The sequence below is a fragment of the Octopus bimaculoides genome, chromosome 9, assembly GCF_046866305.1.
Source record: "Octopus bimaculoides isolate indiv1 chromosome 9, ASM4686630v1, whole genome shotgun sequence".
Lineage (NCBI taxonomy): Eukaryota > Metazoa > Mollusca > Cephalopoda > Octopoda > Octopodidae > Octopus > Octopus bimaculoides.
Genome location: NC_142936.1, coordinates 893,260 through 904,449, shown reverse-complemented (window position 1 = coordinate 904,449; position 11,190 = coordinate 893,260). Strand labels below are relative to the sequence as shown.

The window sequence follows — 11,190 nt, the reverse complement described above, 5'->3', positions numbered from 1 at the left end:
CAATGAATCAAAGGACCAGTGAAGGACTGGGGGCCAATCCCTAACCCTTAATCCTCCACCCTGCAAAATTGTTAACCTTCTGCCTAGGTTAGAAACGATCATTATAATAAGGACAACACACTGGCAGAATCTTTACAGCATAAATTGCTTTGCAGAATTTCTTCCAGTTCTTAACATTTTGAGTTCAAATCCCATGGAGGTCGACTTTGCCTTTCTTCCCTCCAGAATTTCACAGAATAAAAATGTAGCAAAGTCAAGTACTTCTGTCAATGCCATCACCTAACTTCATGCCCTAAAAATTGCTGACCTTGTGACCCAATAGACAAAGAACCAGTCTTAAAAAAATAAAGTCCTGGGGTTGATTTATTTGACTAAAACCCTTCAAGGTGGTGCCCCAGCATAGCCACAGTCTAATGACTAAAACAAGTGAAAGATAAAAGCTAAAAGAAACGATGGGCTTCCACACAGTTTCCATCAATCAGATTCCTCCTCGCTCACACAACATTAGTCGGCCCAAGAGGGGGACTACAGGCAAAGACACTTACCCAAGGTGTAGCTGTGGAGTGGGATTGAACTTGAAAACCACGTGGTTGCAAAGTGAGCTTCTCAACCTGCACTTTTCTTGGCTTATTTTTCCTCAGACTTCTTCATCACTTTTAGAGACAACATCTTAACACAACTCACGACATCCATTCCTTTTCACTGCACCAGAATCCTGGCCCAGGACTCTTTCTTCCCCCTCCCTCTCTCTCCCCCTCCCCTCCCCCTCTCTCCTTAAATTATCTCCCAACTTTATCTTTCAATACATCTATCTTTCCTGTCTTTTTCAATCTCCATCTCTTTTCTGTCTCCATCACTTCCTGCCTTCAGTCAACTCAGCCACCCATATTCAACTTCTCCGCTATTTACTTATCCTTATGCTCCCCCACCCCCCACACTTTCACCCAGCAATCTAATGAAGCCCTTTTCTCCTTCCTCCCCTGCCCCTATCTTTACACTATCTCCTCCTCCTCCTCCTCCTCCTCACTCCTTCCCCACCACTGCTCAAATGAATAAACTATTCATTTATCCATCTCCCCCCCCCCACTCATCCTCTTTCTTTAAATCTTCCAATGATATTCATCACCCCTTTTCCATCACCCCCACACATCTAACACCATCTCTCTATCCCTTCGCTGCACTTACACTTACCCTTCCCCCACCCATTACTCTATATATCACTTCTCCAAATTATATATTATCAATCTATCTATTTCACTATCCACAAATATAGACATATGTGCGCACGTGTGTGTATGTCTGTGTGTCTATATATTTACACACATCTCCATGTGTGTGTGTATGTGCTGTGCATGTGTGTATGTATGTATATATGGTGTCCCCTCCCCCTCAAAAAATGTATACACACTTAAACAGTTGATGGTAACTCATTTAATTTTCATTTCTTTGTAGACTTAAACCCACCAGAAACAATGAAGGGAGCCAGACTCAGCTGTGAACAAGAGAAGTTGATTCTGAGAGCAAATGGAAGTTTGAAATATGCAGTCAAAGTGTAAAGAAGAGAGTTTCAAACAGACAGATATAATGTGCGTATATCAAAGGCTTAGGTGTAACTGTTGACAGCAACCTTAGCTGAAGTGTTGTACGTCAACAAAAAAGTCGATGTTACCCGCAGAATGTGCTCATGAATCCTCAGAACTTTTCAATCTAGGGATCATGAAACCATCATCCTTCTTTTCTCAACATTTGCTAGGCCCCCACCATGAATACTGCTGCCCACTGTGGTCCCCCCTACAAAAAAAAAAGATATAATGAGGATCAAAGTGCCACAAAGATCAACCACTAAAAAAATAAATGGCATGATGGGACTTTATTATTGGATTTGACTTAAACAGCTGAAACTCTACTCTCTGCAACACTGCTACGAGTGATACATTATTTGTACCATGTGGAAAATATTCCACCAATATTATCCAGATGATATCGGTTTTATGTTTACAATTCACCCAAGACTAGCCCCCCCCCGTGCAATACGTCCCCTACAAAGGTCGAGATCACATCACATAAGAACGTTGCAACATAATTTCTTCACTGCAAACGGTCCTGTTCTTTTAATGTTATCCTGAAAGAGATTAAAGTAAAAAAAGACCCCACAACTTTCAAAAGGTACCTGGACAAATTCCTCCAGGAAATACTGGATAAGCCACCCACACTTGGATACGCCTCAGCCAACAACAACTCTCTGCTTGAGTGGTCCATGGTGTTCTGAATTAATTAATTAAGAGACTTTTCCAGGTGGTGCTATTGAGTTAGTCATGGCCTGGGCTGATAGCAGCCAAAACTAATTTAAGTTATCTAAGATATATATTTATAAAACTCAATTAATATTGCATCTGGTGATGTAAGGTAAATGCAATTAGTGTTCAGGTTGAGTTGCTGTTTAAACCTCCAACTTGATTTGCAGATTAAAATGCAAGGATGTTGCAGCTGCCTAATGATGATTAGCTAAAGGCAGAGTTTCAACTGAGCCGGTACGTGTGTAATAGAACAAACAAATAGAACACACAAATAGAACAAACAAATAGAACAAACAAATAGAACAAACAAATAGAACAAACAAATAGAACAAACAAATAGAATAAACAAACAACTAGAATGAGGTGAGAGTATGACATGTATGTATTTATTTCTTTATCACTCACAGGGGGCTAAACATAGAGGGGACAAACAAGGACAGAAAAAGGGATTCAGTTGATTACATTGACCCCAGTGCATAACTGGTACTTATTTAATCAACCCCGAAAGGATGAAAGGCAAAGTCGACCTCACTGGAATTTGAACACAGAACATAACAGCAGATGAAATACCGCAAAGCATTTCGCCCGGCGTGCTAACGTTTCTGCCAGCTCACTGGCTTCATGACATGGATTGAAACATGAACACAACATGAGGGTAGTGTTGCATGTTAAAGGAGTCGAGATCACAAGAGGTGATCTTTTTGGTCATGCTGCTTTCGTAGATTCCTGTGACTCTCTTGTCACCATCCAATTCCATTATTATGAATTTGAATTCGGAGCTTCAGTCATAATGAATCTTCATTAGCTGATCACACAACCATGGCCACCACCCCTATGGATGCATTGTAGTTACTCTCTTGATAGAGCTTGGGGATCCTGACCATTGATCTTCAAGGATTCCTCCACTTAGCATCAATTTAAGAAACACCGTTGGCTCAGTTGAGCTCTTCCGCTACCTCTTCACAAACTGCCTTGCTGCAGCCCCATGACCAAACTAATAAAGTTTGGCAACAGGAAGGGCATCCAGCTGTAGTAAATGTGCCTCAATAAACTCTGTGCCACCCATGCAAGCATAGAAAGGTGGACGTGATGATGATGATGATGATGATGATGATGATGATGATGATGCGTGTGTGTGTATATAGATATCCTAAAACATAAAAAGTATGGTGTTGGTGCCCCATAAAAAAGCACCCAGCCCACTCTGTAAAGTGGTTGGCATTAGGAAGGGCATCCAGCCGTAGAAAGCATGCCAAAACAGACAATGGAACCTGCTGCAGCCCCTTGCCTTGCCAGCTCCTGTCAACCCATCCAACCCATGACAGCATGGAAGGAGGACGTTAAATGATGATGATGATGATGATGATGATGATGATGCTTCAACTAACAGACAGACGAATATATAAATGCACGTATGCATACAGTTGTTTGCATGTGTGTGCATGTGTGTGTGTGTTTAGCTGTGTGTATATGTAAGTCTGTTTCCCACTGCATCCATTCTGCCATTCAACACGCTGCTCATGCAACAATGAAGCTGCACTCATCTTCCATTCAGCTGCAGACAAAGAAACACCAATATCTCATTTGTTGAATTTCAACCAAATACGCAAGTGAGTCATGGCTCATTGCAACCATAAAACACACTTGCTTCACACACACACACATACACACATACATGTATGCATACATACAATACATACACACACAATATATATGCATACAGACATACAATCTTACACAGACACACATACACATACGCTTGCTGACATATACATCATTTTTACATATAATAACATACATTAGTACATACAGACCAACATACATATACACACACATGGTGCAGGCACAGCGTTCGGACCGACCAATAACAACAACAACAGAAGCACCAATATTGCATACACTGCATATACACAAATAAATTTAATTACATCAATAAATTTAATTACACAAATAAATTTAATTACATCAATATAAACACACATTCAAAGTAGAAAGAAGAATAGAAGTCTTTATCCTTTCCTTGTTTCAGTCATTACACTGTGGCCATGCTGGGGCAGCAAATGAAGCAACCCCAGTCTATATTTTTTAAGCCTGATACTTATGCTATCAGTCTCTTTTGCCAAACTGCTAAGTTACAGGACATGAGTACACCAACACCAATAGCCAAGCAGCAGTGGGGGGGGAGGAAGAGGAACACACACACACATGTGACTTGCCTCTTTAATCTCTGTCCCCTAAGTCCACTCACTCACAAGGTGTTGGTCAGCCAGGACTATAGTAGAAGACACTTGCCCATGGTGTCAAGCTGTGGGACTGAACCCAGGACCATGTGGTTAAGAAGCAAACTTCTTACCACACAACAGCCGTACCTGCACAGGAAGGGTAAACCATTTCCCACACAAAAAGTAAGGAGATTCTGCAAAACACAGCAGAGACAACCAACCAAAGAAAAGCCATAAGACTAAGTAAGAGGTGTTGCAAAAGTAGAGAGGAATCTTTAATGCAAACACAAAGAATCTCTTTAGAATTAATGGCACAATAAGATACAGTGAGTCTATGCTTTAAAGTAGTAATTGCAGTTAAGAGGAATATCCACAGATCAAAACCTAAATATCACAGACAAACACAACTGCAGAGTGGCCGAGTTTGTTTTATAATTGTGTTGTGGCAGATGGTGATGAACGCCAGTGAGCAACAAGATATTACGAAAGCCATCTAACCCACGCTGGCATGGAAAAAAAAATAGACATTAAAATTGATGATGATGATGATGATGATGATATTTGTGACAAATATATATATATGCATGCATGCATACATACATACACACACATGCATAGATTAATATGCATTTACACACAAATGCATACAGAATAGATCTATTAATATTAATAAAAATACATAAAATGCATACACACACACATATATATAGAGAAGGAAATCCATGCCTACAGACACAAAGAGAAGGAATTAAAACAAACCCCCCTCCCCCATACATATTTATTGATATAATGTGATAAATATAATTAGACACAATGAAGAATGGTGAAATTCATTGGGATTCACAGACACATGTCGAGAAGTGACAAGAGCACAGAAACACAACAGCTGTTACATACACACATTGGTACTTAACAGGAAAACACACACACACACACACACACACAGAAACCATACACACACACGCACACAAATGCACTCTCTCTCTCTCTCCCTCTCTCATATACCGATACAGAGAAACAAACAGAAAGACACTCACACTCACACAAAGACAATTAAGAATTAGCATTTACAGAGAAGAACCTGTGAAATGCAGCCCACCACCACCACCACCACCACCACCACCAACACTACCACCACCATACACACACGCACACATACTTACACAAACATATATATGCAGAAAAGGAAATCTATTCACATACAGACACAAGTAAGACACTTGTTAAAACAAGCACAAAACTGCATACACTTGTGAAAACATAGACACACACACACTAAGATATACCTACTACTTCATACATACATATACACACTAACACAGGCACACACACACACACACACATATATATATATATATATATATATATATATATATATATACACACTAATATGTACACACACATAAAATGACACACTTGAGAAAATACACTTTTAAATACAAACAACTGAAAACGATTTATTTGCCTAAAATATGGGCAGCAAAATTATGAAAAATAACAGACACCCTCCCACACATGGAAAAACAACATGTTTACACTGACACAGAATAGCTTACAAGGCCACATGTAGCAAATGATGTGATGGCACGCAGCTAAGTGGTTAGGGTGTTTGGTTCATAATCATAACATCATGAGTTCAATTCCCAGAGATGCGTTGTGTCCCTGAGCAAGACACTTTATTTCATGTTGCTTCAGTCCACTCAGCCGATGAAATCAAGTTGTACCCGTAATTCAAAGTCAATGTCAGTGGAATTAGGTCAGCTCTGGGGAAACGTGCTACTGCAGTGCATTGCTTACATCCACCATTTGTTGTTATATTCCTGGGTCCTCTTGGATGATCTGTTGAGGCAGAGTCCCAGTCAGTCCCTATCTCTCCCTCACCTGCCATGGCCATGTGGTCAACCAACACAAGCCATCTTCAGTGAAGAGAACAAAATAAGCAGGGTCTTACTCAGAAAACCAAGCAGCATGGCCGAACAATCTCAGCTGGCTCTCCTGAATCATACAAGAAACAGGACACATCTCAGTGTCTGAGTAGAGTCGTTGGTTGGCTATGAAATCTACCAATGGTAACCATTAATTACCATTGGTCAGTGGATCCAGGACCACATTATTTAATAAGACCTTTGGTTTTAAAATAGTAAGCTGAGGGATATTTAACTACTGTTTCTTGTGGGTCAGTACTAAGATATAAGAATAGTTTATTTCAGGCATAAAATAGAAAAGAGTTATGCAAGTGAGAGAGAGAAGGGTTGGGTTAGCAATGAGAATCAAAAGCTTCTTGAGAATATCTAGGAGTTCAGGAAATCCTACAAAAGCAGGAGGAAAAAATAGCAGCCATGTTTTGAATTGTTGAGAGGCAGAGGGGTGGTCAGTTATTGAAGACAACAAAAACAAAAACAGGAAAACAATAACATTCTTTGAGAGTAAATAACAGGAACTACAATAACAGATGGAGAAAATCTATTTTAAAAGATTGTCACTGTTTATGTGAAAGACCAGTTTTGATGAAACAAAGCTTATTATCCGTCCTCAATCTCCTCAGGGCTCACAACTTGCTCAAACTGTGCTGCAGCTGTGCCTAGAGGCCAAGGGTTCACAATAGCATTGATGTTCTCCTGCCTATATGCAGTATCACTATCTTGTGGACAACCTGGCTTTTTTTGTCTCTTCAGCCTTAAGAGGTATATTCTTCAATATGCCTTAACTCTTTCAAGGAACTTTTAACTGGCCTCAATTAACAGGGTCTCGCCAAATTCACTGATTTTTTTTTTAATAACATGTCACTTTGCTCTTTGCCCTTTTCTTTGGTAAAAATCCTCAAGCAAGGAGGTACTCTCTTTTGTAATGTTCTCCTTCTAGGTTTTTTTCGTCTTGCCTGCAACTGACTCCTGTCCATCGTTTCCTTTTGGTTTGCAACACAAATAAAAGGTGAATTGCTGTTGTTGTTGTTGTTGTTGTTATCATTTGAATACATATTTCCACCACTTATTTTCTTTCGTTTTTCAAATTGTGACTGTGCATATAATTATGTAATTATGCCTGTTTTTTTTTTTGTTTTTTTGTCATCTGTCTGTGTTTGTAGAAACTTAGGTGGCTGAGTACTCACTGCTACTGACATTATGGCTGTCACCACACAAACACATGTCTGATCTAACTTTTCTTTTCGGGTACATTCTGCAGGCAACTGAGGCTAACAGAGAAAACGGTGAAAGATTAGAACTAGTGAAACACCCTTTTTTCCCCAACATTAAACAACAAACTGAAGGGTAAGCTTCTATGTGATCATCAGACTTGCTAGAAATAGTAGTCAAATTTCCCTCAAAATACACTCCACTGTCTTTTAAATAAAGAACACATTGCATACTATGCTATGTCTGAAAACATGGAGATGAGACAGGAATGGTTTTGACCAGAAGTCTGTTTAATAAGAGATGACATGAGGATATACAACAACATTATAACAAAAAAGTATTTGGGATACAGAAATAAAGTGATGCTATTTGATAACTGGCTCTCCATTGGTTACAATGACGAGGGTTCTAATTGATCCAACTAATAGAACAGCCTGAAATTAATGTGCAAGTGGCTGAGCACTCCACAGACACGCATACCCTTAACACAGTTCTCAGGGAGATTCAGCATGACACAAAATGTGACAGGATTGGCCCCTTTTGAATTACAGGTACAACTCATTTTTTCCAGCTAAGTGGACTGGAGTAATGTGGAATAAAGTGTCTTGATTGAAGACACAACACACTGCCAGGAATTGAACCCCTGACTTTACGATTATGAGTTGAATACTCTAACCGCTAAGCCATGCACTTTTACACGCACGCTCGCATGTATGTATGTATACATAAACCTGCTGGCATTCTTTCTGCCATATCTGCTTAATGACTTTGTCTCATTTTTATAAGTTAATATTGTTAATAATGATTAACATGTGTATAAATCTGCTGTTTTACATGCAAATAAGCAACCTGCTGTAACTCTAATAAAAACGTACTCTAGCGAAGGTATCATTCTCTTGCATCAGACCAGATATTAGAAACCCACAATGCATTGCAAAGCTAAAAGACTGTAAGCTGAACTTCCACCTGTTTCAGGGAAAACTTTGCTTTTTTGGCTAAGTTAGTAGATTATTTGTGCTGTTATTGTATTTTGGAGAACCTCACATTTTATATTTCAAGTCAAAACAAATCAACAATTTTCCCCTTAGTCTTCCAAACCCTGTATTAAATCGCTGGCCTCTTCTGATGAATTCTGATGAAACAAAACTATTTTGCACTAACTATATCAACCATTTTCTATCTAGTCTTGTAGCCCAAGATCAACTGTGATCAAGTGAGACCAATGGTTAAAGACATTCCAACCATGACATGGTATATCTTGGACTACACCATTCAATGTGTTCTTTTTGTATAGGGTTAGGTGGGATTTGTGAGAGATTTTGTTGCTATCATTAGCAGGGCAAGTAACTGCATAAAGGCTTCCTCAGTTCATTTTCCTATCTGTTATAATGGTAAGATGTTTAAGAAAGGTATGGCTGTTGCTCTTCTAAACAAGCTGAGCAAAAGTGAATCACTTCTTTCGGTTCCACAGCCAAGTCTTCTACAACCACATCTGCAATATAGACCTGCAGAGATAGACCTAAGAGAAAATCCTCTGCCTGATCATGTATGGAGACATTTTGAGGGGCTGTGAATGAGGTCATTGGACAGTAGTTGATGAAGCATAACAACACAGAAATGCATGCATTGTATGACCCAATGACATCATTCACAACTCATAAAATGTGTTTCTACACATGTCTAGGTGAAGAATTTACTCCCAGGATAATCTCCACAGCAAAAAGGTCTTATCACATTCAATGCTGCTTCATGTGACATTATTTGATTTTTTGGCTATGAAGTCTGTAAAGACAGGATGGCCATGACAGGCAGGGCTGATCAGGAGCAAAAGAACATTTGATAACAGGAGATGCAAGGATTCCCAGATGTGACTGAAGTTTAGCCCATCCAAAATGCTAGAGTCACACATCTTGTTGGATAGCCTTGTTGATTGACAAAATTTAACATTAACATAGTTTTAAATGTTTTTTAACATGAAAATGATGGAGGTTGTGATCTTGTAGAAACTGTAGTCTTACAATAATTAGCTTCATACCTCTATGTCCGAAGTTCAAATTCTACTGAAATCAACTGAGCTTTTCACTCCTCAGAGGTTAATAAAGGAAGAACTTTACTGGGACGTTGTAGTATTGTGACAAACAGATCAATATTAAGATATCAACCTGAAACATATTGAAGAGTCTTTCTTGGAGGTTCTGCTATGGAAGACCAAAAAAATAATGCTTTTAGTTTTGTTTCTTGACAAAACATGACAATAGTTATTATGACCTGAACAACAACAACAACAACAACAGCAGCAGTAGTGGTTTGCTTTTGGTAACGAAGGTGGTAATTGTAGGTTAATTGGCTGAACTAATCTGGAGGCATGTTGGTCAACTTTCCTACTTGAAAACATGACAGAAGAGTATGGAGAGAAAGAGGGAGAAAGGGAGGATGAAAGACAGACAGAGTAAAGAGTCAAATGCCAGTATTTATGGTCGTAAATAGGAAGGAAGTACTACACCAGGGTCTCCTAGTGTGATAAGCGGTGTGCACATACACAGATAAAAGGAATATTTTCTCTTTGTTGGTTGGAACATCGAAATCTGTGACAACTTACTATTCTACTGTCAAGGAAAAGAGAAGATTTGATCTTGGCACAATAAACTACTAAATCTCTCTCTCTCTCTCTGTAGGAGGCATACTTTAGCGCCTTTCCTCTATAACACAAATGCAAGCAACTGCACCAATTCCATGAAAACCAAAATTTGGACACAAAATTCATACAAAATGCTGCTATTTCCCTTCAGAAACATTGGAGTATTTGTGAATGTCCAAAAAAGTTGGAGAGATTCACTGAAGTAAGGCATCATATCAACTAATAAGATGTAATTATAATTCTTATTTAGTCTAATACACCAAAGAAGATTTTTTTTTCTCTAGCTTAGAGCTGTTGTCTTCTTGTAATTAACTCACAAATAAAAAAAGTTTTCATGCTGCCTTCTTCAAAAACTTCAAGTTTTACCAATTTCACAATTCTTCTGTTGTCAACTGGAGACCTACTCACCAGGCTGCCTTCAATCATGAGAAATTTCGTGAAAACAGTGTTGATGCCCTCTTTTTAGCAAGTCATTTGACCGATTCTGACATAAAAATCTTCTGGCAAAAACTACTCACTTCATGGACTTCATCTTTCATCACTGGAATAATCATATATTTACAAGGGGCCAGCAACCTAAACAGATCACAACCAATTAGAAAAGGGCTCTGATTTATTAAGTCCCAAAGCCTTATTCTAAAGACTCACTCATCAACAGTGGCAGCATACAGCATTAAATTATTCACAAAGATTGGGGCAACATTTTTAAGAAATTACCCTTTAGGAACAAAAATATTAATGGTATTCTAGCTTCAGACAATAACAGAATCGGAAATGGTGAGTGAATCAGACAAAGCATTGATGGAGGAGAATGGTGCAGACCATGTGATCAAGCAGTGGTGCATTGTGTCCATTGTTTGGAAACAAAGGATCTGAATGGTACTGTGACTCATGAATCA

The 11,190-nt window shown here is 38.9% G+C and overlaps 1 protein-coding gene across 1 annotated transcript in view; it reads right to left on the bottom strand.

Annotated features, from left to right (window-relative positions):
• The window catches only part of LOC106871291 (ras-related protein M-Ras), a 35,954-nt gene that overhangs the window by 11,618 nt on the left and 13,146 nt on the right, over positions 1-11,190 (bottom strand). The gene's annotated exons all lie outside the window — the stretch shown is intronic.